Consider the following 23,188-nt stretch of genomic DNA (forward strand, 5'->3'; position numbering starts at 1 on the left):
AGCGAGAGCTTAGCCAGTTTGAAATGATTTTACAATTCATCTGAAAGTCTGCTGTCTGCAGTGCTTGCACTCCGCTCCATGCTCCACGCGCACTTTTATGGCGTTTATCTAAATAGTGAAGACAGGCAAATCCCCGGTGTGTGCTCCCCAAAGTTAATTCTACACAGATGAAGCTGTAATTGACTTCCATATTAACCCAAAGCAGGAAGATCAAGCAGCCTGTGACAAAGGCAGTGCAGATTAAAAAACAAACATGTTTACAGATGGCTTTGCGAATGGCTGTGCTTCCTCTCTCACCCAAGAGAAAGGTTTTCTCTTTCCAGTCACCTGTGCTGCGAGGTGTGTGTGCCAGGCTTCACCTGTCCCTGAACCAATGGGCCAAATACATCCCATAGACGTTTCCTGGATTTTGTACACTGTCTGCACTGACCACCAAGTTTGTTCCTGGCAATCCTGAACTTGGTTCTTACCGGAATAAGAAGTCTTATTTTTAGCCAAATTTCTCAGGTGATAAATTCATTGTCTAATGCGACACACCCTGTGTATTACATCAGCATTAAATTAAATTACATTAAATTAATTAACTTACAGTGCAGCTGAAAAGGCACACCTGCATTGATTGTTTAATATATTGCAAATGAAGATTTGACTACACCTCCTTAAAACTTGTGTGCTGCTAATAAAACTTCGGGGTTCCTTTTTGTTCCCCCTTTGGTCTTTTTCTTCAGTTCCTGAGCTATATTGGTGCTCTATGCAATTCTGCATTTCTTATTCCAAGCTGCCTATAGTTTTAGAACTTGACAAAGTTTTTAATGGATTCTCTCTTTATTAGCTCTTTTGTTGAGACAGAGAATATTTATTTAGTGATTCAGAGGCCCACTTCAAACATAAACCAAATGTTAATGCCTCTTCAACATTACCTTACAAATACTGCAAATATTCAAGGATTTGGAAAGATTTCATAATACAAAAGAAAATCCTGCCCAATGACTAGCTAATACAAGTCTGAAACTGGCAATACACTCTTAAAATCTTAGCCAATGAAAACTTTTTTCCTTGGAAAAAAAGAGGGTACAATTAAAATCTAGATGGGCAGAAGAAAAAAAAATCACAAATTTCTTTAAAATAGTTGAAGAACCAAAAAGCCAGGGGTCTAATAAGATTAAAAACAGAGGTTTTTGTATCAATGTAAGCATGCTTAAGAAACTCACTGCTTTGCAGGAATTTACAGGAACATAGGCTAATGCTAACTTTAAATAAGTCTGATTGTGACAAGTACAGATAGGAGACTTTTTTTCCCAAATAAAGTCCAAATTCAGTGAGTTTTTTGTTTGTTGTTTTTGATTGTTTTTTAAGCAGTGTAACTGTATGTTGATCAGGTGAAGAAAATGTGGATTACAGACTTCATGAAATGCTATCCAGCTATAAGATGATAAAAAAAAACCCTGACATTTTTCATCAATATGGATTGTGGCGGATATTCAACAAGCCAGCACAGAAAAGGAAAATTCTACATTGTCCCACTCATCCATGGCAACTACCAAAGGCTGACATCTTAACTATAGAGAGGAGACGCCTGGTTGCCAGTTGAGCTAACAGGGAATAACCGATCAACAGGTTAGATAGCAGGAATAACGTAGATAGCAGGAATAAGTGCCAGTGAGACACTAATACACAATAGGTTTGAGGTAGTTTGAATTTACATAATGAATATCCCAAACTATGAAGAAATGATAAGCATGTGAGATGGCTGATGGACCATTACACAGTATCTAGATATTTTGAAAAAAAATACATAGCACTCCTCAACATGTGTGGTCACTATGCTTCCATTACAGGTGACAACTAAACAGCCTTGGCGGGACTGTCACAGACATGGACACTGTGCAGGTGATTTCAGCACAGGCCTGGTCCTGATAAAGACACTGAGAGGCAAAGTGTATAGCGAAGGGTCCCGTGACACCATTATAAGAAAATATGAGGTCAGAAGGGCATTTGGTGTGGTGGAGACTCCAGATTCTAGCTTAAGACAGCTTGGATGTAAGCCACAACCAGGGTACAAGTTGCAGAAGTGAAGTCAAGTGCAACAGACTCTCCGCTTGGAAGATGTAATGCTAGCGCATTGAGCCAGGAGTAAAAGAGGGAATGTCTTTGCCACAGCAGGTAAGATTGATATCCCTCTTCAACAAAAGAAGCAGAAAAAAATTGTGACCTGGAAAGCACATGCATACATACATGCACACATACATATAGACATACATACAAGCATACACATTCATATAGAAAACCACATTCCTGAGCATTCCCAGTTTAAGGACACCACTTAAGAAAGAAAGATAGTAGACACATTTATGGGCATGTTTAGCTCAGGGTCATGGCCCTGAGCCATAACTTGTATCTCATTACAGGCATTGATCATCAGTGTGCCCATCTAACCTGGTAATACCAAAAGTTATGGTTCATAAAGGTGAATTAACTGACTGACCGACTCGTGGTAGGATCACAGGCAGACAGGCAGCACAGAGAGCAACTAGAAGAGAGATTGTGTCTATCTCACCTGAAGTGGACCTGTGACACTGCCTTGGGAGAGACAGAGAGAAAAGACACAGCTATTTATTCCTGAGAGTCGGGAGAGGTGGGATGCTAATGAGACACTGGAAGGAGGTTTCCAGCAAGCAGGCAGATATGGGGAAGGGCAATAATCATATCAGCATTACATGTGTCTAAAGGAGAAATTTGCTAAACTGTATCAGAACTGTGGCCACAGTGAGGGTAACAAACACCATAGCATACAGTTGATGCTGAATCTGCTGCTAGCCTGGTGATGACATCACCCAACCACATGTTTCCTGTTAGGTAACTTTACTTGTGGAGTCTGGAATGGAGGCTACATCAGAACTAAGTGATGAAGGATTTCCTGCTGTATGCTGTGATTACCATTAATGAATAAAGAACTACTCTGGGCCTATAGCAGAGCTATAGGGGAATAGAGATAGGCAGGGAAAACTAAACAGAATGCTGGGAGGAAGAAGGAGTCAGCAACTGAGGAATGTTAAGTAGTTTGCTCAAAGACACACTTGTGACGGTGTTACTGAGGCATTGTCCTCATTCATGCATCCCAGACCTCCTTGTTCTTCTGGTCTTGGTCTTCAAGCTTTGCTTACTGCTTTTCTGGTGAATCTGATTGAGTGTTGAGATCAGACTGTTCCCTACTCTACTTGCTCCATATCATATAAAACAGGCTCTGGGGGCTGTGCTTTGCCCTAGGAGACTATATTTGATAAAAAGCTTTTGGCTTTGCTCTGAGGGAGAAGGCTGACTCTTGTCTCTAAACAACCCTGTCTGCCGGTCACCAACCACACAATGCAGATGGATAAGTGACTGTTCCCAGGTGGAGAAGGAGCCATGCTATAAATTTTAGAGGGTGAATTGAGACCCTAAGAGCACATGGATGTACTTAAATCAGATAAGGGAATCCACTCCCAAGAACGTATCAAACACAACAGGCCAGCTGAGGAATGAATGTCACTCCCTCACCTGGACCACATAAAGTGATGGTCACCTAACACCATGATGGAACGGCTTCTCTATTGATACCTGGTGTGTGTGTGTGTGTGTGTGTGTACCAAGGACAAGTAGAGGATTTCTCAGCTGTAGTTCACTCTCTTCCCCACTGTTGACACAACCTGCTCAACCTCCTTCTTGTTCAACAGTTCCCCCATCGAGATCCGGAGACCTGGACTTGAACTCACAATCCCTGTTCTCACACAGCTCAGCATTTCACCTTATACCTGGGCTCTACAGCTCTGCTCTCGAACCCTGACTCCAGAAGCTCCATCCCAGCACCGTCCTGATTCCTTATCTCATCAATACAAACTCAGGCCACTTCTGCATCTTTCTGGACTCTACTGCAGCCTCTGTAGCTTGTATTCTTTCTGCAAACCCTGTAGATGCATATAGATATAAACATATGTTTACTGTGTGCTGGGTGATATGGGAGCTAAGATTAGAAACAACAACTGAGACATAGGACCCTGCATTCGCCCTGGCCAACTTAACAGGTGTATGGGATTATATGACAAACTGTTGCCACTGCCAAAAGCGGCTTAACCATGAGAATTTATTATTGCTCAATAGTTCTGGCATTGTGAAAAGAGGAAAAAGTGTATCTCTTTTTTTTTTCTCACATGGCATGATTTTGACACTCGGTGAAGCAGAAGAGTGTCCCTTGCTTCTTCTCTCCTATGTTTTGGAGCAAGCCTGTCCCCTAGAACCCAGTTTCCTCCACTTGTCTATGTCTAGTTTAGCAAGACCACCCCTGTAACCTGGGCTCCTGATGTCCATGGCAATTCTCCCTTTTATAAGTAACAAAATTGTGCCCATCTAGCTCTCTGTAATGAGGCAGGGACTTTTATTCCCTTTTGCGTCACTTCCTGTGGTTGCATTTTAACTTTCTCAAACAGTTCCAATGGGATATAACATACAAGCTCTCTGAGACTCCAACCATAAGCATTCACTGATATTTGAGTTCAGGAATGTCTGAATCTAAAGTCATGAGCTCATGGTTGTCCTGTGATTCAGCATTCAGCCATAAACATACTACTTTGTTTTTTCTTTAATATGCAGGCACAGGATGGGAACTTGTTTACACATGATTCTAGGGGCTGGATTTTTCCTTTCAGACCAATGCTCATATGGAACATTCTGAGTTTTCCATGCGGGGTCTTGGTGGAAACGCTCAAAATTAAATATAATATCCAATGTCTAATGTCCATCCTTTCCCCTAACATCCCATTGGAGTGCTCAAGATTCTTTGGAGATTAACTAGCAAAGACACTGGACCACATTTTTCTCTGTGTTTGGGCCATAGAGGTTTTCCAAAGCAGCCATACTCTTTTCTGAGTTTCCAATTGGCAAGTCTTGGGATCTTTGGGATACTAGAGGTACAAAGAGGAAAAGATCTCGAGATGGAGTCATCTTACCTTCTGAAAGGGAGACAGAGACAAAGGGGAAAAAATCCAATACAGCTTCCAGAAATAGTCAAAGGAACCCAGACAGACATTCCCCTCTGAAGAGAGTATTTTAAGTTACCTGCTGAGGTATTAAGCTTTTTCACAGGGGCTGTGGAAACACCCTACCCTGCAGGTAATTGCTGCATCTTCTAACTTACAACTTTCTTCTAAAGAACAGCCTCCAGCTTGCCTTTAAGACTGTAAAATCTCCCCAGGGTTAGGAAAGTAGGGCAAGGGAGGGAAAAAAAAAATGTTTTATAACAGACAGAACCGGAAGAGCAGCTGATCAGAGGCGGATACAGAGGAGGAGAGAGATGAAGAAATCACCCTTCTCCCCTAGATCATGTAGTTCTTTCTGAGCAGTCGGTTTACGTGAACACAATTTCCCTGTAACTCTGCTTTCTTGCCTTTTAAATCTGAGCCCTTAAGTCTAGCTGCTGAGAAACAAACTGTGTGGCAAAGTGACCCATGTGATATTTGCTCTCCAAACTAAAAGCCCGTATTGTAATATTTCCCATTAAATTTTATTTCAGGCCACAGAGGCAATCCAAGTAGAGGGCGGGAAGACCTGCTAAAGCAAATGCCACACCACCTAGACAGTTATCCCTAGGGTAAGTGAGAGAGAAAAGGAGATGTAAAGAAGGAAGCGGGACATGATTTTCTCTAAACTGCATTTGCTCCTCATTTTGTAACGAGTAAGGACTTAGCTACTTGGCAAGATAAGTAACTTCCATGACAAACTGGAGTCCCCTCTCCATCTGTAAATGCATGGTCAGAATATAGCCACAGCATTCTGATTTACTACATAATCTGAGGTTGGCTGCATAAGTCTTTCTCCTGTCATCTAAAATCCCTTCGTCAAACTGCCGAACATGTCTAGCATTGCTAGGGAAGCCTAGAGTGAGTTTACAAATCTGTTGAGACAAGTGGATCGAGAGACTATGCATATAGGACACCTCTGAGGAGTGAAGCTGGCCTCCATCTGGAAGCATAAAAATGTAAAGGGAATTCCCGAAATGCCAGGTCCACATATAATAATTCTTAAGTGCAATTCTTCCTTCAGGAGGAAGACAAGTTAAGGGCTGTGATTCAATAGTAGACGAAACAGGCCGGAACAGGTTCAAATACTGCATATTTCACAACGGAGTTTAATTGCCACAGGACCAGGAGGCTGTTAATTGCATTATAATAGTTCGGCATGAAATTAGGTCTGATGTGAATGTCCTTATAGTGGAATTGCTTATGTTATTATAATTATGCAGTGGTACATAGATGTAGTACGGAGATGTATTTTTCTAATAGCTTTTGAATTGATTTCCTCTCCTTTCTTGCTCGTATTTACACTCAGTTTCTAAGGGTGGAAAACCAATCAGAGGGAGCCGGGGTCAGGAAATTAGGTCACGCTGGATGATACAGTGGGTCTCCTGTGGATTTGATGCTAGAGCTCCAAATGAGTTGTGCCTGATGATGGTGATTTTATTCACCATTTGTTTAGGGCCAGACTATTTGGTTAAAAAAAAAAATTGGTCTCAGTAAAAGGTTTACCTTTTACAGAAATGCCTGCTTTGTTTTATCTTCAAAAGCAATGTGCTCCTCAGTTTACTGCAGCTGTAACGGAATACCAGAGACTGGATAACTTAATAGTGAATAGAAATTCATTTGGCTCACAGTTTGAGCAACTGGGAAGATGGAAAGAGGGAGGGCTTTTGTGGTACAGGCACCAATAGCAGAGGGCATAAGAATAACTAACAGAAGGAACCAAGGGAAGGGCTGAGATTTCTGACCAATGACCTCCTCCAACAGCTAGCCCATTCTTGCAGCAGCAATTCGAGAGAGCAGAGCCTTCTTTGACCCATTCACTGAGTATTAGGCAATGTTGACTAAGTTGGGTACTTGAATCTTTTTTAGGGGGGCACTCAAATCACAGCATTCTTTTTAGAATTAAAAGAAATGTAGAATTCAGTGCAGCACACAATGCCTGTCTGCGTTCTATACCCTACCATCCAGTTCCCGAGCTTCGGGCACGGGGCTGGAGGTTGAAACACACAAACATACACAGACAGAAAGACAGAGACACGGACCTCTAGTCACTGGTAAGAAGCCCTTTATTCAATAGCACCATGGAGGATTATATACCCAACAGTCAAGTGGGCCAACAGGTGAAAACCTTATCCTCTGATCCTCAAGGCCAAGGCAACATGTGCAGAGCTGGTAAACAACTTTGACACAGCTTTTAGTAACTCAAATCAGAAGGAAAGTAAAGATCTCTAGCAGGGAAGAGCAGCTGGAGGCCAGGACTCCAAATGGTCCCAACAATTAAGGTTGTATATGTCACCCTTAAAAATCAATATTTTAATATAGACAAAAATCTCGAAACTGTAATGATTGTGTCTTATTTAAAATGTCAACAGCAGTTCATAGAACACATAAGATGTGGCAGCCGAGTAGGTTTATTTTTTTAAAAAAAAAACTTATTTTATTTTTATTATTTTATGTTTATTGGTGTGAGGGTCAGATGTCCTGGAACTGGAGTTACAGACAGTTGTGAGCTGCCATGTGGGTGCTGGGAATTGAACTCAGGTCCTCTGGAAGAGCAGCCAGTGCTCTTAACTGCTGAGCCATCTCTGCAGCCCCCCAAGTAGGTTTTTTTTACAAGGTAATGTCGGATGGCCTTTCTTGACTCATCCAAAATTTACACTTTGGAATTCAAAATCAGAGTTGACTCCTTTGAGAACTCAGCCAATGGCCTTCCCTAACCACATGCAACCTGGAGCACACACAGCATCTTGGAAGAACATTTACATTTGATGGTTTTGCTTGTTATCTTGCTATTTTTGACTTCTGGGTAGTCTATGTTTCTCAGGATTTTGCAACATTTTTCAATGTATTTTGTGCATTTCTTCAGAATGAAAGACCATGAAGTTGACAGAAGATTGCCCAGGTGAGTTAGGGGAGCTAAAATAGTTAACTGTCAAGGTTTCCTTCTTTAACATCGCCATCAGGGGTAGAAAAGCTCCGAAGAAAATGGGTAGGAACATAGAGCAAAGTAATAAACTGTGGAGTGGCCAGCAACCCAAATTTTTATTCAAAATTTTCTCTGCTCAGTTGAGATAGGGATGAATTATGTCACTGGAAGAAAGTTGACACACCTCCTTGTGCTTTTGTGGATACACTGTACCTAATGATTTGCTATTGGACATCTCCAATTTTCATAACCACCAATTTCACATGTATCTGCTAATGGGAGCCATTTCACACACGGCTGTACAAGGAAATCATTAAGAATTTCACTTTTGGTTATAGCATTACTCAAAACTCTGAGAAACAGAAATAAATATGAGAACAAAAGTTGGGGGGCTGTTTTATGAAAGGATAAAAATCACAGGTCTTGGCAGCATTCCCATGGTTTTTGCCTCTGGATATGCATGCAAATGTTCATAATGGTGGCGGTGTGGCCATATTTAAACATCCTACAGATTAATCTCCAAGCCAGCCTTAGCTTAGAACACCCCCCACCCCGCCCTTCTGCCAGTCTTTTGTTTACACCAGCTAAAACTGAACAGTGCTTTAAAGAGAGACAGCAGGGGTCCTGGAATCTAAGGAGAAGAGAGGAGTGGGGATCCACGGACTTGGGATTGAAGATACACAGAAAAATCAAAAAGGGGAGGCAAGAAAAAAGATGAATTTACTCCAGCTGCCTACTATGACTATAGATAAATCATACAGATGACGAATGCATTGTTTAAATGCAAATCAGTCCTAATGATGTGGCCGGCTCTGTTTTTCACACCTACACTGCACTCTCTATCTCTAGACTTAAAGAAGAAAAACTTCAAAGTCAGAGTGCCAAAATCATATATTGTTTTTAAAAATGAGACAAAATACCCAGACCTTCAAGTTTAGAGTCGGTTTTTCTTCCCCTGAAAGCTAGAAGTAAAAGGAAAGGAGAGTTGAAGGTTGAACCTATTAAATCTAATCTTTTACTTTCTACGGTGACAGAACTAAGGGACAGCAATGAAATAGCTTAGACACCCAATTGTGGAAGCCAAGTGATCTGAAGGAAGCAAATTTGACCAATCTATTATTTTTCCTTTTGGTGTTAAACTTGAAATCTGGCTCCATGGACCTGGTCCAAGTGTGACTCAAACCTATAAATATGTCCCTATGTCACTGGTAGGAAGAGCTTGCACTATCAGCTGATACGAAGAACTCTGGCCCTTTAAACTTCAAAGTATATTCCAAGCAGATGTGATGACACAAATCTATAATCTCAGGTACTCGGAAGCTGAGCTAGGAAGATCTCATGAGTCCAAGAATTGGAAGCCAGCTGGGCAACATGAAACCCAGATTCAAGAAAGACTTGAAGCTGCCACCTTCCCTACTGCTTTGTAATCTATGACACTGTAAAAGGAAATCCTTTCTATCTGGGAAACTTTTATCTCCAAAGATGGCCTGTTGTCAATGCTCACAACTAATACTGGATTCTTAGCACATTCTTTTTTTTTATTTTTATTTTTTAAATTTAGTTATTTATTTATTAAAGATTTCTGCCCGCTCCCCACCACCACCTCCCATTTCCCTCCCCCTCCCCCAATCAAGTCCCCCTCCCTCGTCAGCCCTAAGAGCAATCAGGGTTCCCTGCCCTGTGGGAAGTCCAAGGACCACCCACCGCCATCCTGGTCTAGTAAGGTGAGCATCCAAACTGACTAGGCTCCCACAAAGCCAGTATGTGCAGTAGGATCAAAATTCCATTGCCATTGTTCTTGAGTTCTCAGTAGTCCTCATTGTCCGCTATGTTCAGCAAGCCCGGGTTTTATCCCATGCTTTTTCAGACCCCGGCCAGCAGGCCTTGGTGAGTTCCCAATAGAATATCCCCATTGTCTCAGTGTGTGGATGCCCCCCTCGTGGTCCTGAGTTTCTTGCTCGTGCTCTCTCTCCTTCTGCTCCTGATTTGGACCTTGAGATTTCAGTCCGGTGCTCCAATGAATTGACTTCTGTGCAATGGTAGAACATTGTCAAAATAACCCAAGTGAAGAGATTGTGGGTCTATGTGTGTGTATTTTATTCATCTTCCAAGATTAAAGCACACCCAAATTAGTTCCAGAATAATCTGAAATGAACAAAACCACATGAATGAAGAATAGAGCGTTTATACTGTGCCACTGTGCCTTATTGTGAATCCCAGTCAAGTGGTATAAATTGACTGCATATCTAGAGAGAACTGGTGATCACAGTGGGCTCATATCACACACTGAGCATACTCCAACACGAGCTTTGTAATAGGTGTTGGTGAGCATTCCCCAGACATGTGCATGGCTTGTATCCCTCCCTCTATCAGGATTGCTACAAATGTCACCTATTAGTGAGGTCCACCACCCGAGGCAAAAGCTCCAGCCCATCAGACATTTGCTCTACCTTGTGTTTGGAATCACACATACCTAGATAAATTAACACCAAACACCCTAAGCATTTTTTGTTCGCTTTGTTCTTCTCTGTCCTTCTGTACATAGACATAAGCTTCACAAGGCAAAGGGAGAGACACTAAGTGAGCATTTATTAAAGGAGTAAATAAATGAATTTAGCAAATTAAAAGGATTGAATATTAAAGGACACCTGGGTTTTTGTTTCGTATTATTTGGTTTTTATCATGCCTATCATTGGTGCTTCAGAAATCCGTGTTACTATTTGCCAACTATAAATTGCTTTTATATACATATTATACATATATGAATATATGTATATATATATCCATATGCATATGAATATATGTACGTATCTCTATACAAATAATAGGTGTTTCCCATTTCCCCCGACAGTGTCAGTGAAGTGAATTCTCTGCCGACACCCGACAGTCAAGTCTGAACTCCTCGTTTCCTAATCCAGGGAGTTCTTCTCAGTCACTCTTTCATCGCCTCACCCCACCCACATCACCCACAAGTCAGAGACTGCCGTGGCATGACTCTCCTAGAATAACAGCCCTTCACACGCACATAAAACTTCTGAAACCACAGTGCGTTCTGAGACAATCGACTGTCATTAAATAGCCCTACAACTAAAACAAACAAACAAAAATCCTGATTTTAAATGTGTGTATGTGTGTGTGTGTATGAGTGTCTTGCCTGTATGTATGTACACGCACCATGACAAGCCTGGTATCTACAGGGGCCAGAAAACGGTGTTAGATCATCTGGAACTGGAGTTACAGAGAGGTGCCCAACAGTGAAGCCAAAATGTGACCATCAGACTCTCTCACCCCTAGCACTCAGGCTTCTAAATATTCTTTACCATCCTTTTAAAATACATTTAAAACCAACCTGGTTGTGATAGAACAATATTCCTGAAGTCCTCATTCAAACAGAACAACGGGACTTACTTATTTACTTTTGAATCATATATCTTTCCCTTGTGTTGAAAAGGTTGGGCTATGGAAAGGAAGCATTTGGGGCAACATGGTGGTAAAGAACGAAATTTTGACTGTGTGTTACTAGGAAAAATAATGTCCTGGGAAACAGAATGTCTGTATTATAACCTGTATCTGTCACTAGCAAATTCTGGGTCTCTGTTTCATCGTCACTACAATGAAGAACTTTAGTTAAATAGTTTCTTTGACATCCTCCTGGCCTAAAAGATATGTTAGTGTGTTATTAAATATAAATATGTATGGTATATACCTATATATCACCTACATATGTGTGTATTACAGACACACACACACACGCACACACACACACACATATCAACAAGATGATACCAATTGACCTCCTTAGAAATCTTTTGGCAGTTCAGCCCAAGTAACATCTACCACTAATGCCTGATCTGTGTGCAACCTCCTGTCAGAACTAAGGAGGATTTAGAAATTTCTCAAGAGCAATGCTTTGCCTATCAAGAAACTTCAGAAGAATGAAAAAAATAAAACCTCTACAGAGCATAATCTTTTGGGTCCTTTATTGTTTTAATATTCTTTTTCATTATTTATAGTTTTAAACTTTCATTTTTGACAGAAATTTATTTAGCTTTATTGAAACATAATTGACAAATTAAAACTTGTGTGTGTACATGATACATAACACAATGTGCATATACTAAATGTGAAATGGTTACAATCAAGCTGGATCATAAAATGTTTAGGTGCTTGATTCCCTTCGAGTTGATGTTTGTTTGTTTTTGAACACACTATCAGACTAAGGTCTAACTTCATTTTTCTAAATGCGTGTTTCCAATTTCCAACACTAGTTGTTGAAGAGACTCATTTCTCCGCGATATATGTTCTTCCCTTTTTGCTAAGGACTACAAACGTGCCCATCTATTTCTATGTCCTCCGTTCATTCCATTGCTCTGTGTGTCAGTTTATTTGCCAGCATTGATCACTGTGGCTTTGCTGTATAGGTTGAAATCTGGCAATTTTGCTGTTTTACTTTCGTGTTTGATCATAGGGGAGCATTTGAGGATTTATATAAATTTTATCTTTTCCATTTTTTTGCACAAATGTCCACTGAAATTTTGATGGAGATTGCATTGAATCTGTAGATTGCCTAGGGTAGTCTGTTTATCATAGCTATCTTTCAAACTACTATTATTACTTTCTTCTACTTCTTTCACCATTATTTAGTACTTTTAGCCAACATATCTTTCACTTCCTTGGTTAAACTTATTCCTAATTATTTTTTATAAATGCTGTGGCAAATGAGTTTGCTTTTATGATTTCCTTCCAGGATACTTCATAAATAAAACTACTCTTGGTTTTTTTTTATGTTGATAATTTATCCCATTATGTTCCTTAATAATTTACTAGCTGTAATAATCTTGGATAGAGTCTTTAGAACTTTCTATATATAATTCTGTCTTATGTATAGTGATAATTTCCCTCTTTTGCGATTTCATTACCTAAAGCAAGTAGAAAGTATGATGCATGCAAAAAATTATTAAAAGCTAAAACAGGAAAATGTGGCATCAAGAAAAAATTCAACTTATAAAAGTCAGTCGATGATGCATGCACTAAAGCCAGAGAACAGAAGTTATACAGGGGCTGGTGAGATGTCTCAGAAGCTAAAATCACTTGAAGTACAAGCTGTTTTGTCTTAAACTCTTGACAAGTTGAAGAACAGTACTAACTTGATGGCATTGTTCTCTGACCTCCACATATACGAATGAAAACTTCCATTCATCACCATATGCCACATGAACACACATACCCTAAATAAGTAAATAATAAATAAATAAATAAATAAATAAATAAATAGATAGATAAATAAATAGAAATTTAAAAAAAGAATAAATTTCCCTGGGTGCTTAAATGGAATTCTGTGTTTAAAGATTTTATTATCCTTATTAGGCTTAAGTTTAAAGAAGTGCAACCAAATGACTGATATATGTCCCTCATGTGGAGAATTATGACAGACATTGTCAGGAAGCAAATACTACAAAGATATCCAGACAGAAGTGTTCCTACAAATAAAAATTACAGTAACATAAAAAGCAATTTCATTGGGCTAAAAAAACAAACTGTAGATATTGGAAGAAAGAAACAACAGATAAAAATAAATAAAAATTAATTATCTAATCTGAAGAAGAGAGAAAAATAAGGAAAGCAAATGGAGAAATGGTCTATGTAATGACTCAATGGATAAAAGTGTCTGGTGCCAAGCTTGACTAATTGAGTTTGATGGAGAGAATGGACTCTTTATTCCCATTGGTGTGCTGAGTCCACATTTATATCGTGCCCCCTTTTAAAAATAAATGTAACATAAAAAATGTCCAATCTGAAGAACAGAGAAAAAGGAAAATGCCAACTAGAGTAATGCCACATCTAATGTATCTGAGTCTTCATCAGAAACAAAGTCAAAACCAAAAATCAAAGGCTACATGACAATAGAACAGATCAACTCAGAATCTGAGCTGACTGTGGTAGTCACAGTATAATCATCGATGTTTAGCTATACATGGTAACAAAGTTTCTAAAGACACATTACACCAACAGTTCTTACATTACTAAAACTGTTCGCATAATAACATACATTTCCAGTTCACCATACTTCTGTAACTCTAAACTCAGTCTTATTCAGCAAATAGAGTTCTAGGTCTATATTTTAAAAGGATTTTTTTTAATATTTTTAATCATGTATATGCATGTGTTTTTGCATATGTGCATGTAAGTGCAGTCTTTGTGGAGGCCAGTAGAGGGTGTCAGATCCTCTGGAGCTGGAGTTTCAGGTTTGTAAACTGCAGGACAGGGATGCTGGGAACTGAACTTTAGTCCTTTGGAAATACAGGAAGTGTTCTTAATCACTGAACCATCTCTCTGGCTGCCTTAGGTAGATTTTTAACATTCCAAGAACAGGCATAAATGAAATATCTGACTCCAGGATTTCTAAGAATTTTCCTGTTTTCAAATGTGCACTAGTAACAAACTATAGAAGTGATCCCTGAAAGTATAGTCTCCATCTACCCCGTCATACCACACATACACACACACTCAAGTTCCTATATTGTTCAATAATTTAATGTTTAATCTGAACTTCAAACAACATCAAATGAAAGACTCTGAAAGCAGCTACATCTTTTCAGCAATAAATTGCTGCCATTGTTGTTAAACTTATAGCTTCATTTTTTTTTCAGCAGCCCCGTGAGTATCTTGGCCCATACACACACAACAGTTTATCGTGGTGTAGAAGTTCCTTCTGTTTATGTGTTGCTTTCATTGGTTAATCAATAAAGAAACTGCTTGGCCTGATTGGGCAGAACTTAGGTAGGTGGAGAAGACATAACTGAATCCTGGAAGAAAGAAAGCAGAGTCAGAGAGCCACCATAGAGCCGCCAGAAACAGACGTGCTGACTCTTTCCCGGTAGGCTACTGCCATGTGGTGATACAGATTAATAGAAATGGGTTAAATCAAGATGTGAGAGTTAGCCAATATGAGGCTAGAGATAATGAGCCAAGCAGTAATTTAATGAATACAGTTTCTGTGTGATTATTTTGAGTGTAAGCTAGCTGGGTGGCCGGGACAACAAGCAGCCCTCCTGTTACATTATTGTCTACTTTTCAGATTTTCTATCAATTCCATTTTATCTTAAATATCAACTAGAACTCTCTAATTCCTTGGCAAAAGCAGAGACAGAGAGGAAATTTCTACTCCAGTGTTCACTGTAACACATACAATTTTGAGATAGAATCAAAAGCTCATAAATAAAATGAAAACTATAAAATGCACCAAGTAGCCTTGGATTGATTGATGGAAAGATTAGAGCCTTGAAAGGCATAATTTCATTATTAAAAATTGATCTCAAAACTAATTAGTTAAAAAGAGTGAAACTGCTGTGTTTAAATCTAAAAGGTATTGTGTTTATATCTAAAAGGTATTGTCATTCATTTAACTTTGGCTAAACTAACTCAACAGAAAGATAGTTGCATGTTTCTAAAATATGTACATACTGAAAACATCCAGTTCAGTTGGCTAATGTTCTTGATAACAATATATTGGCCAATGGTTTCTTGAGCTATGACAGGAACTTAGTTGACGGAAGAAATGACCAGTAGAGAAGAGTAAGCTGGAAAGTGACTGGGGAACTGAAAACTCAGGAAGACAAGCAACTGGGGGATCAGTTCATGTCCTGGAGATACTTCAAGCAAACAGCTGAGAAGTCTGTATGGGGCATGGGAGACACCATAACCTGCAGCTATCTCAAAATGTCTGTCACTTTGACAGCTGCAATTATACTTTTTTCATTCCTTGTCTTCCGTTCACCTTTTAGTTCCAGGGTTATCTAATTTCCACTGACAAATAAGTGACTGTCTGTGTACAGGAAATGATAGAAAATTCTGGATTTGAGGTTACAAATTATTATCATCTCCAAGTTTACTTATTTAAGGTAACTTATCAGGCTGTTACAAGAGTTTATATGGACTATGTATCCCTACATTCCCCCCCCCCCACACACACACACATCAAAAAAACAGTTTCCCCCAAACCCTTGGTGTTGACTAAGGTGTGTGCGGGATGATCTGAAGAATGCTTGAAGGAGAAATGCTTGTACTAAGTACTAAGAATCTACCATAAGGAGCATAATTTAGTGTTATTATTATCACAAATAGTAACCAGGAAAGCAAGAAATTAACTCTTTTCATAGGTAACCATAAAAATAACAAGGGAAAGGTGAATTATTCTAAAAAATTTAACCAGGTGTCTCAAAAGGCCAGAATTCTAAAAAGAATCAAATTATATACCCTCAAACATGATATATATATATATATATATATACATCATATTAATAATTACATAGTAATGCGTGGTCTTTGAGATCAGGTAATGGCCAGGGAACAATGGGCATGCTTCTTGAAATGAACAAAAGAAACAAGGCATATCACAGAGGCGGTTCGAAGTTTGGGGACCAGTTGATCACCCACAGGGACTTCTCAAAGATTAAACACCAGAAAGTTGCAGAGAGCACACAAGCCCGAGAATAAATGAACCTTTAGAGCGAGAGGAGATGTGTCGAGCACAGGGAAGGCTGTCATAAAACACGCGCTGCATAATAGATGATGAATCAGTTCTATTATTTAACTTTCCCAAAGATGGAACAATATGGAGATATGCTAACCATCACAGTCAGCGTTAATTTACAGTGGGGGAAATAATTAGAATCTCACTTTTTCTGAAGAATGGGGTGAAAATGTAAACAGCGCTTCCCTCCAGGCAAGTACTTTATCAAGTTGACAGGTGCATTTGAATTACCATGGGTGGGGGATCTAATAGGTTATTTATGTGTCATTTTAATAGAAAGACCCAACCTCAAGATGGACAGCAGACTTTATCAGGACTGCTGTTTGCAACTAATCCTCCAATTTAGCACCCCATGAAAATACCTGCAACAAAATCTAGCCATTTTTCTTTTACACTCCATTATGGAAAAATCAATATGGGTGCTATTCATCGCAAATCTCCAGCTTCGCGGGTGCCTGAGCCACAGAATAAAAAAAAAAATCCAACAGAAAAAAAAAAAAAAAAAAACCTGACAGTTCAGCACTCTGTATTGCAGAGCCCTTCGCTTAGGGTTTTATTCCACCATGTCCTGCCACCCAGAATGGCTCAGCTGGCCTTGCCTTTATTCCAGGATCTAATATATATTGCCCAGTGACCATAAATCTGATTACTTGAAGGTCAATTCATGTGGAGTTCGTTTTAGAGCTCAGAATAGAAGTCACTTGACTTCTACACTTGATAGACTTAATTTTTATCTGCCTTTTAACATTCAAGAAAGGAGCAACAATGAATAACCCTGTAAACACTAATTCAGTCAAGCCACACATAAACTATTTAAGGACTAGACACGCCACTGTTCTAAGGGTGTTCTGAGACGTTCCCTGACAACCTGTTTCCAGGGAAATAGTCTTTGTCCTCCATTCTGAAATATCCCTTCTAGTTTCCATATCCCAAATTATATCTGTTCAGTGAGAAGCAGTTATTCTATGTATCAAAGAAAATCCACAAGTTTAGTGGATTGTGGGTCATTTATATCCACCCACCACAGAGTCACTGAAGCTAATAAACAAAAGGTTCAAAACTTATCCCCTCTTGTACACAACTGCCTCAAAACAAGAACTGTATCAGATTTCTCTTTTTTCCTCCAAATTATCAAAGTTATGTGTTTGTCTAGCATTTGCTAACTCGACACACATTTTACAAAACAAGAATCCATACGTTCATTTTTGCTACTGGATATGTCAGCCACCTCCCGCCCCCGCCCCACCCCCCCAATAGAAAGTGGTAGAAATCATAAATGCTTTCTTGCCATCAATTTTTTAATAAACTTAAACTTACCCAGCTGGCTCTATTTTCTGGAGCTGGGTGATTGATTTGCAGATGGGCTCCCTGAGCTCGAGCTCCACACACCACCATCCTGCCAGGAAGGCAGACAGATAAAACCTGAAGCTACAATTTCCGATCAGCTCTCAAGCATGAGTCTCAGTTACAGAGGCTCCTTCAACTCACTGTTGATTTCTCTCCTGCATAGGCCATAACCTAACCAGTAAGAAGAACAAGTACACCTCTGGGGGTTTAGTAATTAAATGATAAGCTACTATAGATTTCTATGCCATTTTGATGTAAAGTTTGGGGTTCTACAAATTTTAAGCTCACAATGTTAATATTTCTTTATTGCCAACTTTCCATTCTCTAGCATCCTTCTAAAACTCAAGTTGCTGTGTTTTATCTACCCTTGTTTCTATTACATTACGATATGCCTCCCTTTGAAAACAATATTGGAAATAACCGGAAGTTATTTATTTTATATCATTGTCTAAATGAAATGCTATTTATTGAACACTCTATTATACTCCAGACATATTCATAAACCATGTTGCATGCGTAAGAGCAAATTCATGAAAATTCATATTATTGTATGTCTAGCAGCACAACCTGTAATCTCTGCTACTTCAGAGTCTGAGGCAAGAGCTTCCAGAGGTCTATCAGTCTTAACTACAGAGTCAATTCAAGGTCAGCCCAAGTAATTCTGAAATTGTACTTTAGTACTAGAATTTTGAGCTTGTTTCCAAATATGGAGAAAGAAAAAGACAGAGACAGAGAGAGAGAGGGAGGGAGAAGGAAAGAGAGAGAGAGAGAGAGAGAGAGAGAGAGAGAGAGAGAGAGAGAGGATGTTGTCTAGATGTCTGGTATTATGTAAAGCGGTCATCTCCTCATATCCAGGCTGTGCATATTCCAGTGCAGAAGAAACCAACGCTGAGCACAGTCTTATGAGACCCACTGATCACATATGATATCAGCAATGACTGTGGCAAAGGGCAAGAAAAATTTATCAGTGCACTCTTTATTGGGCCAAATTCTAAGGACCGTTTGCTTCCAACAGTTCCTAGGGTGACAGTAAAACTGATTCCTTTGGAAGTAAATACATTCTGTGATATAAAGAAAGTCCTGAAAAGTGAGATCACCTCCAAACTTTTTGATATGTAGAAGTGTCCCATTTCACATGGGCATACATATTTCCTTGAGAATTTTATTTATACTTTTGAACCATAGGAAAAAATTGCAGTTAATTTTAAATGTTATCCTTTGCTTGGTGATTGCTTTATGTGTTTAATTTTTGTCTTAACTCCTGGCTAGTGAGCTCCTTTACTGCATGTTTTATATGTCTCTCTATCCTCCAAGGTATTTACTGCAGAGGCAGACAGAACACTGTTTCCATTAGCCGGGTTCGCTCTCTAGGATTTTTGGTACTTCCAATGATTTTTCAAAAGTCAAGCAGGTTCACAATTCTGTGCTGTCTTGTTAGTGGTATTGTAGGTTCATTGGCCTTTCTCTGTGACCTACAGAAGCATCTTCATTAGTGAGCCAAAATTGCACATTCCAAACACAGCTTCCAGCAAGATCAACTGTGTGATCAATGCAACCTTGAAGAAGTCACAGTAACTGCAATGACATCGGGGAGAAAGACAGGAGTAGAAACTCTATTGATTGCTAAAGATCGCACCTGGATTTCTGTCCACTTATGATGAGGAAGAGCATTGCTCAGACACCGCTGTTCCCTGGGATACCTGAGCCTGAATTTCTTCAACAATCCTTCTTTTGGCTTTCTTTGTCATGTGGATAATAAACATTGCCTGAACCTGGAAGATAGGATTATTTGTGTTTTATTTTAATGGCCACTACAAAGTGTGTGTTCCTGAGGGGGAGAAAATGAGTTTCAACTTTTTGAATGGCATTTTCTTTATCTAGTGCAGCTGAACAATAAAACCTGATTTCAGAGCTCTGGGTGAAGACTTGAGTGGCAGGGCTAGAGAGATAGTTCAACAGTTACAAGCTCTTATTTTTCTTACAGCGAATTTCAGTTCCATTTCCAGCAGCTATACAGGGAGGCTCACAGCCACCTAAAACTCTAGCTCCAGGAGGCCCCATGCCTGTGACTTTGAGAAGATCCTGCACTCATGCGCACACACATAACCTCAGATGTGTACATACATATAATTAAAAATGAGAATAAACCTTAAAGCAAGGTATGTTTCCACATTAAGCTATTATTTATTTTCTTTCCGTTTTTAATCTATGCTTATCTTGAATTTTAGGATTATGCTAGCTTTTTTAATAATGACAGCTTTATGCATGTTTATAATGCCTTCTGGTTACTGTCTCCCCACTCAATTTGATCTCCCTCTTACCCTCACTAGCTCTTACTTTTACTAACCACCACCTTTCCTTCTTTTACCTTTCTCAAGTTCATGACTTTGGGTTGCCTTTTATGACCCATTGTACGTAATCAGGGCCATGTGTATGGCCATATGATTAGGTGGGGTTTGACTGCCCTATCTCGTCTGACCTCGGAAGCTAAGATTAGGTGAGGGTCACAAGAAGAGACACAACTGAAGGCAATGATCTCCCTTCCCTAAATCTATCTCTAGGAATTAGTTCAGCACGAATAGAAGGGCCCTTTGAATCTCTCCTCCATCCTTCTCCAGCTGGAGATGGGCCCATCGTTGTGCAGACCTGGTGTAGTGATCCATAGCTGTTCAGAGTTCAGATTTTAATAATTGCTAGAAGGCTAGTGACAACTAGAAATATGCTTGTAATAAACATTACAGGAAAATAAATGAAATATTGCTGTAGTAATATACTTTGAGAAAAAGAAAGTCACTTATATTAGAAAAAATGGCCATTAACCAAAGCCAATAATTGGGAGGACATGCAAATAGGTACTATATGTGTGGTGTAAATTCAAATCCATCGTCAATCAAAGAATCACAGAATATGAACACCTGTCTAAAATCATCAAATCCTTTTACAAAAGGCTCCTCAGTGTAGGAAATGAGGAGGCTGGAAATGGGCTCCCTATTCCTCAGTGGCAATGCCAACCCCAGCATTTCTACAGTGTTGTGAGGTAGGGGGTCTTCTAAGAGGCTGCGTGTTAGCTGTATGTGGTGGCCTATGCTTGTCATCCTCACATTTGAGAGTCTGAAGCAAGGAGATTGCTGCCAGTTGAAAGTCAGCCCAGTCTACATCACAAGAAAGACCCCATCTCAAAAATAAACAAATAAATATTGTATGTTTTGACTTGGTGATTGAATTTCTAGAAAATGAATACAAGAAAATCATCATATATGTGGACCAAGATTTATGTGAAAAATTGCCCATTGTAGGATTTATACTGCAACTTAATGGTAAAGAGCTTACGGCATGTGGGAAACCCTGAGTTGAAATGCATGCACACACAGAAAGAAAGGAAGGAATGAAAGAGAGCAGGAAGGAAAGAAGAAAGGAGGGAGGGAGAGAGGGAGGGAAGAAGGGAGGGAGGCAAATTGTGTAATTGGCCTAAGTATTTGAGTACCAGTTATAGTCTATAAATAATATTTCCATGTAGTGAATTTGAACACAAATATGAACATAGTGTCATAGACTTCTAAAAGTTATCCTATAAAATATTCTAAGCACATTGAAATATATATGAATGCATTTATTATTCTCTATATTGTTTCTCTATAGACTTACATTCATATCTATATACTATCTGAATTTTAATGAGCTTTGGGTTGTTTTGACGGTTTTCCCTTTTGTGAGTTTCTTCAGATTTTCCTAGAGTAGGATGTATTACATCTAGAAATTTGATATACCCTTGAAAATTAATATATCAAGAAACAAAGGTCTCCCGTTGAGGCCTCTAGTCCATTTTTACTAACTTAGGAAGGGAGGCCTGTTCCTTTAAATTCAAGTTCTGTGTCAGAGCCATCAGAGGGAGGGGTTGCTGAGTCCCCTTGGCCTCCCATTAAGTAGCTTCCTGAGGGGACACCACCTGATCAAGCACTCATTGCACCATTCCTTCAGATTTTTAATTTCAAAACATTTCACTTGGCAGAGGCCGGCCAGGGAGCCCTGTCGGTGGCTGCTGGTACTTGGCAAGAACAGTGGAAATGCAGGAAGTCACTGAGCGCCAGGACAAGCCAGAGCATTTTAATCATCTCCAAAGCCGTGGCAGAGCCAAGATTTACAGGGCTTCCCACCCCTAGGTGTAGGCAGAGCGACACACTCCAGTGTATCTGGGAGCTTTTATGGTTGTGTTATCACTCGGAAAACAGGCATAAAGGCAGAGGGGTGGGCGAGAAAGAGCATCATGGTTTCACACTAAGCTTAATTTCAATATTGTTTCAGGCTCCTGGGGTCTCCTTATGAATGACTGTAAAATTCTATCATTTTAGAAATCAGCAGATCCCAAGGAAAATCGGGTTTTAGAGACTCTGTTGCTATCAACTGGAATATTAGGAGTTTGTCCTCCAAACACAGCATGCTAAGTAGGCCTGGGTGCAGGGAGAAGAGCTACAGAGCTACAGAAAACGAAAAGGAATAGAGGCCAACTTTTTCATTATTTCTTGCATCTGGCAAAAAAAAAAAAATTCAAAAAAAAAAGAAGAAAGAAAACATGCAATTGTGAGACTATTCCATAGTTGAAAAGTGACTGGGGGCCTCTAACCTGTGTGATGACTTTGTGCCCCATGGGGTAGGGTGAGCCACATTCAAACAGCGTCTGAATATAGTATTTCTCCAGTTCTTTCCATTTCTACATAAGATGCTGTCTGTTACATACTGTATCTACAGCTGTGTTATGTTCAGTGGCTATAAAAACCATCCATCTATGTAATCTCGAGGCACGAAAAAAAGAAAGAAAGAAAGAAAGAAAGAAAGAAAGAAAGAAAGAAAGAAAGAAAGAAAGAAAGAAAAGGAAAATTCCGTACAAAGAGAAGAAGTGGGTCCGTGAGAAATGATCTGTCTTCATTCATGCCGTTAGCATCCTTCTCGCTGTTCTGGCCTGGTGAAGTGGATATCTTCTCGTGACAACCACAGAGAGCCAGCTGCCTCTTCCAAGTCCAACAAACATCATACAGACAATTACATTTGGCATCTGTCATCCCGCATAACACAGCCTCATCTTCTCTACCTTTTCTCCTTTTACGTATCCAAGATACAAATACATAGACGACAAAACAACAGGAACCCATACTTTCACACACACATGAGAGCCATTGCTTTCCAGTGTTCAGTGTGGGAGTCTTAAACCAAGGTTCTAGTTCTGATGGAAAAACAAAACAGTCTGTATGAGAATGCTTTTCTGTCTTATTTCCTCTGTTCTTTCAATTTTGTGCTTTCTTGGGCTTTTCTATTTTTCTTTTTGTGTGTGTGTGT

At 39.5% G+C, this 23,188-nt stretch overlaps 1 protein-coding gene and 1 pseudogene across 1 annotated transcript in view; both read right to left on the reverse strand.

The window, feature by feature from the left end:
• Positions 1–23,188, reverse strand: part of LOC130885536 (uncharacterized) — a gene marked incomplete at its 5' end in the record, with an annotated part of 270,826 nt that overhangs the window by 12,362 nt on the left and 235,276 nt on the right. The gene's annotated exons all lie outside the window — the stretch shown is intronic.
• Positions 14,370–14,450, reverse strand: LOC130886286 (small nucleolar RNA U3; annotated as a pseudogene).

This window comes from Chionomys nivalis, chromosome 13 (assembly GCF_950005125.1).
Source record: "Chionomys nivalis chromosome 13, mChiNiv1.1, whole genome shotgun sequence".
Classification (NCBI taxonomy): domain Eukaryota; kingdom Metazoa; phylum Chordata; class Mammalia; order Rodentia; family Cricetidae; genus Chionomys; species Chionomys nivalis.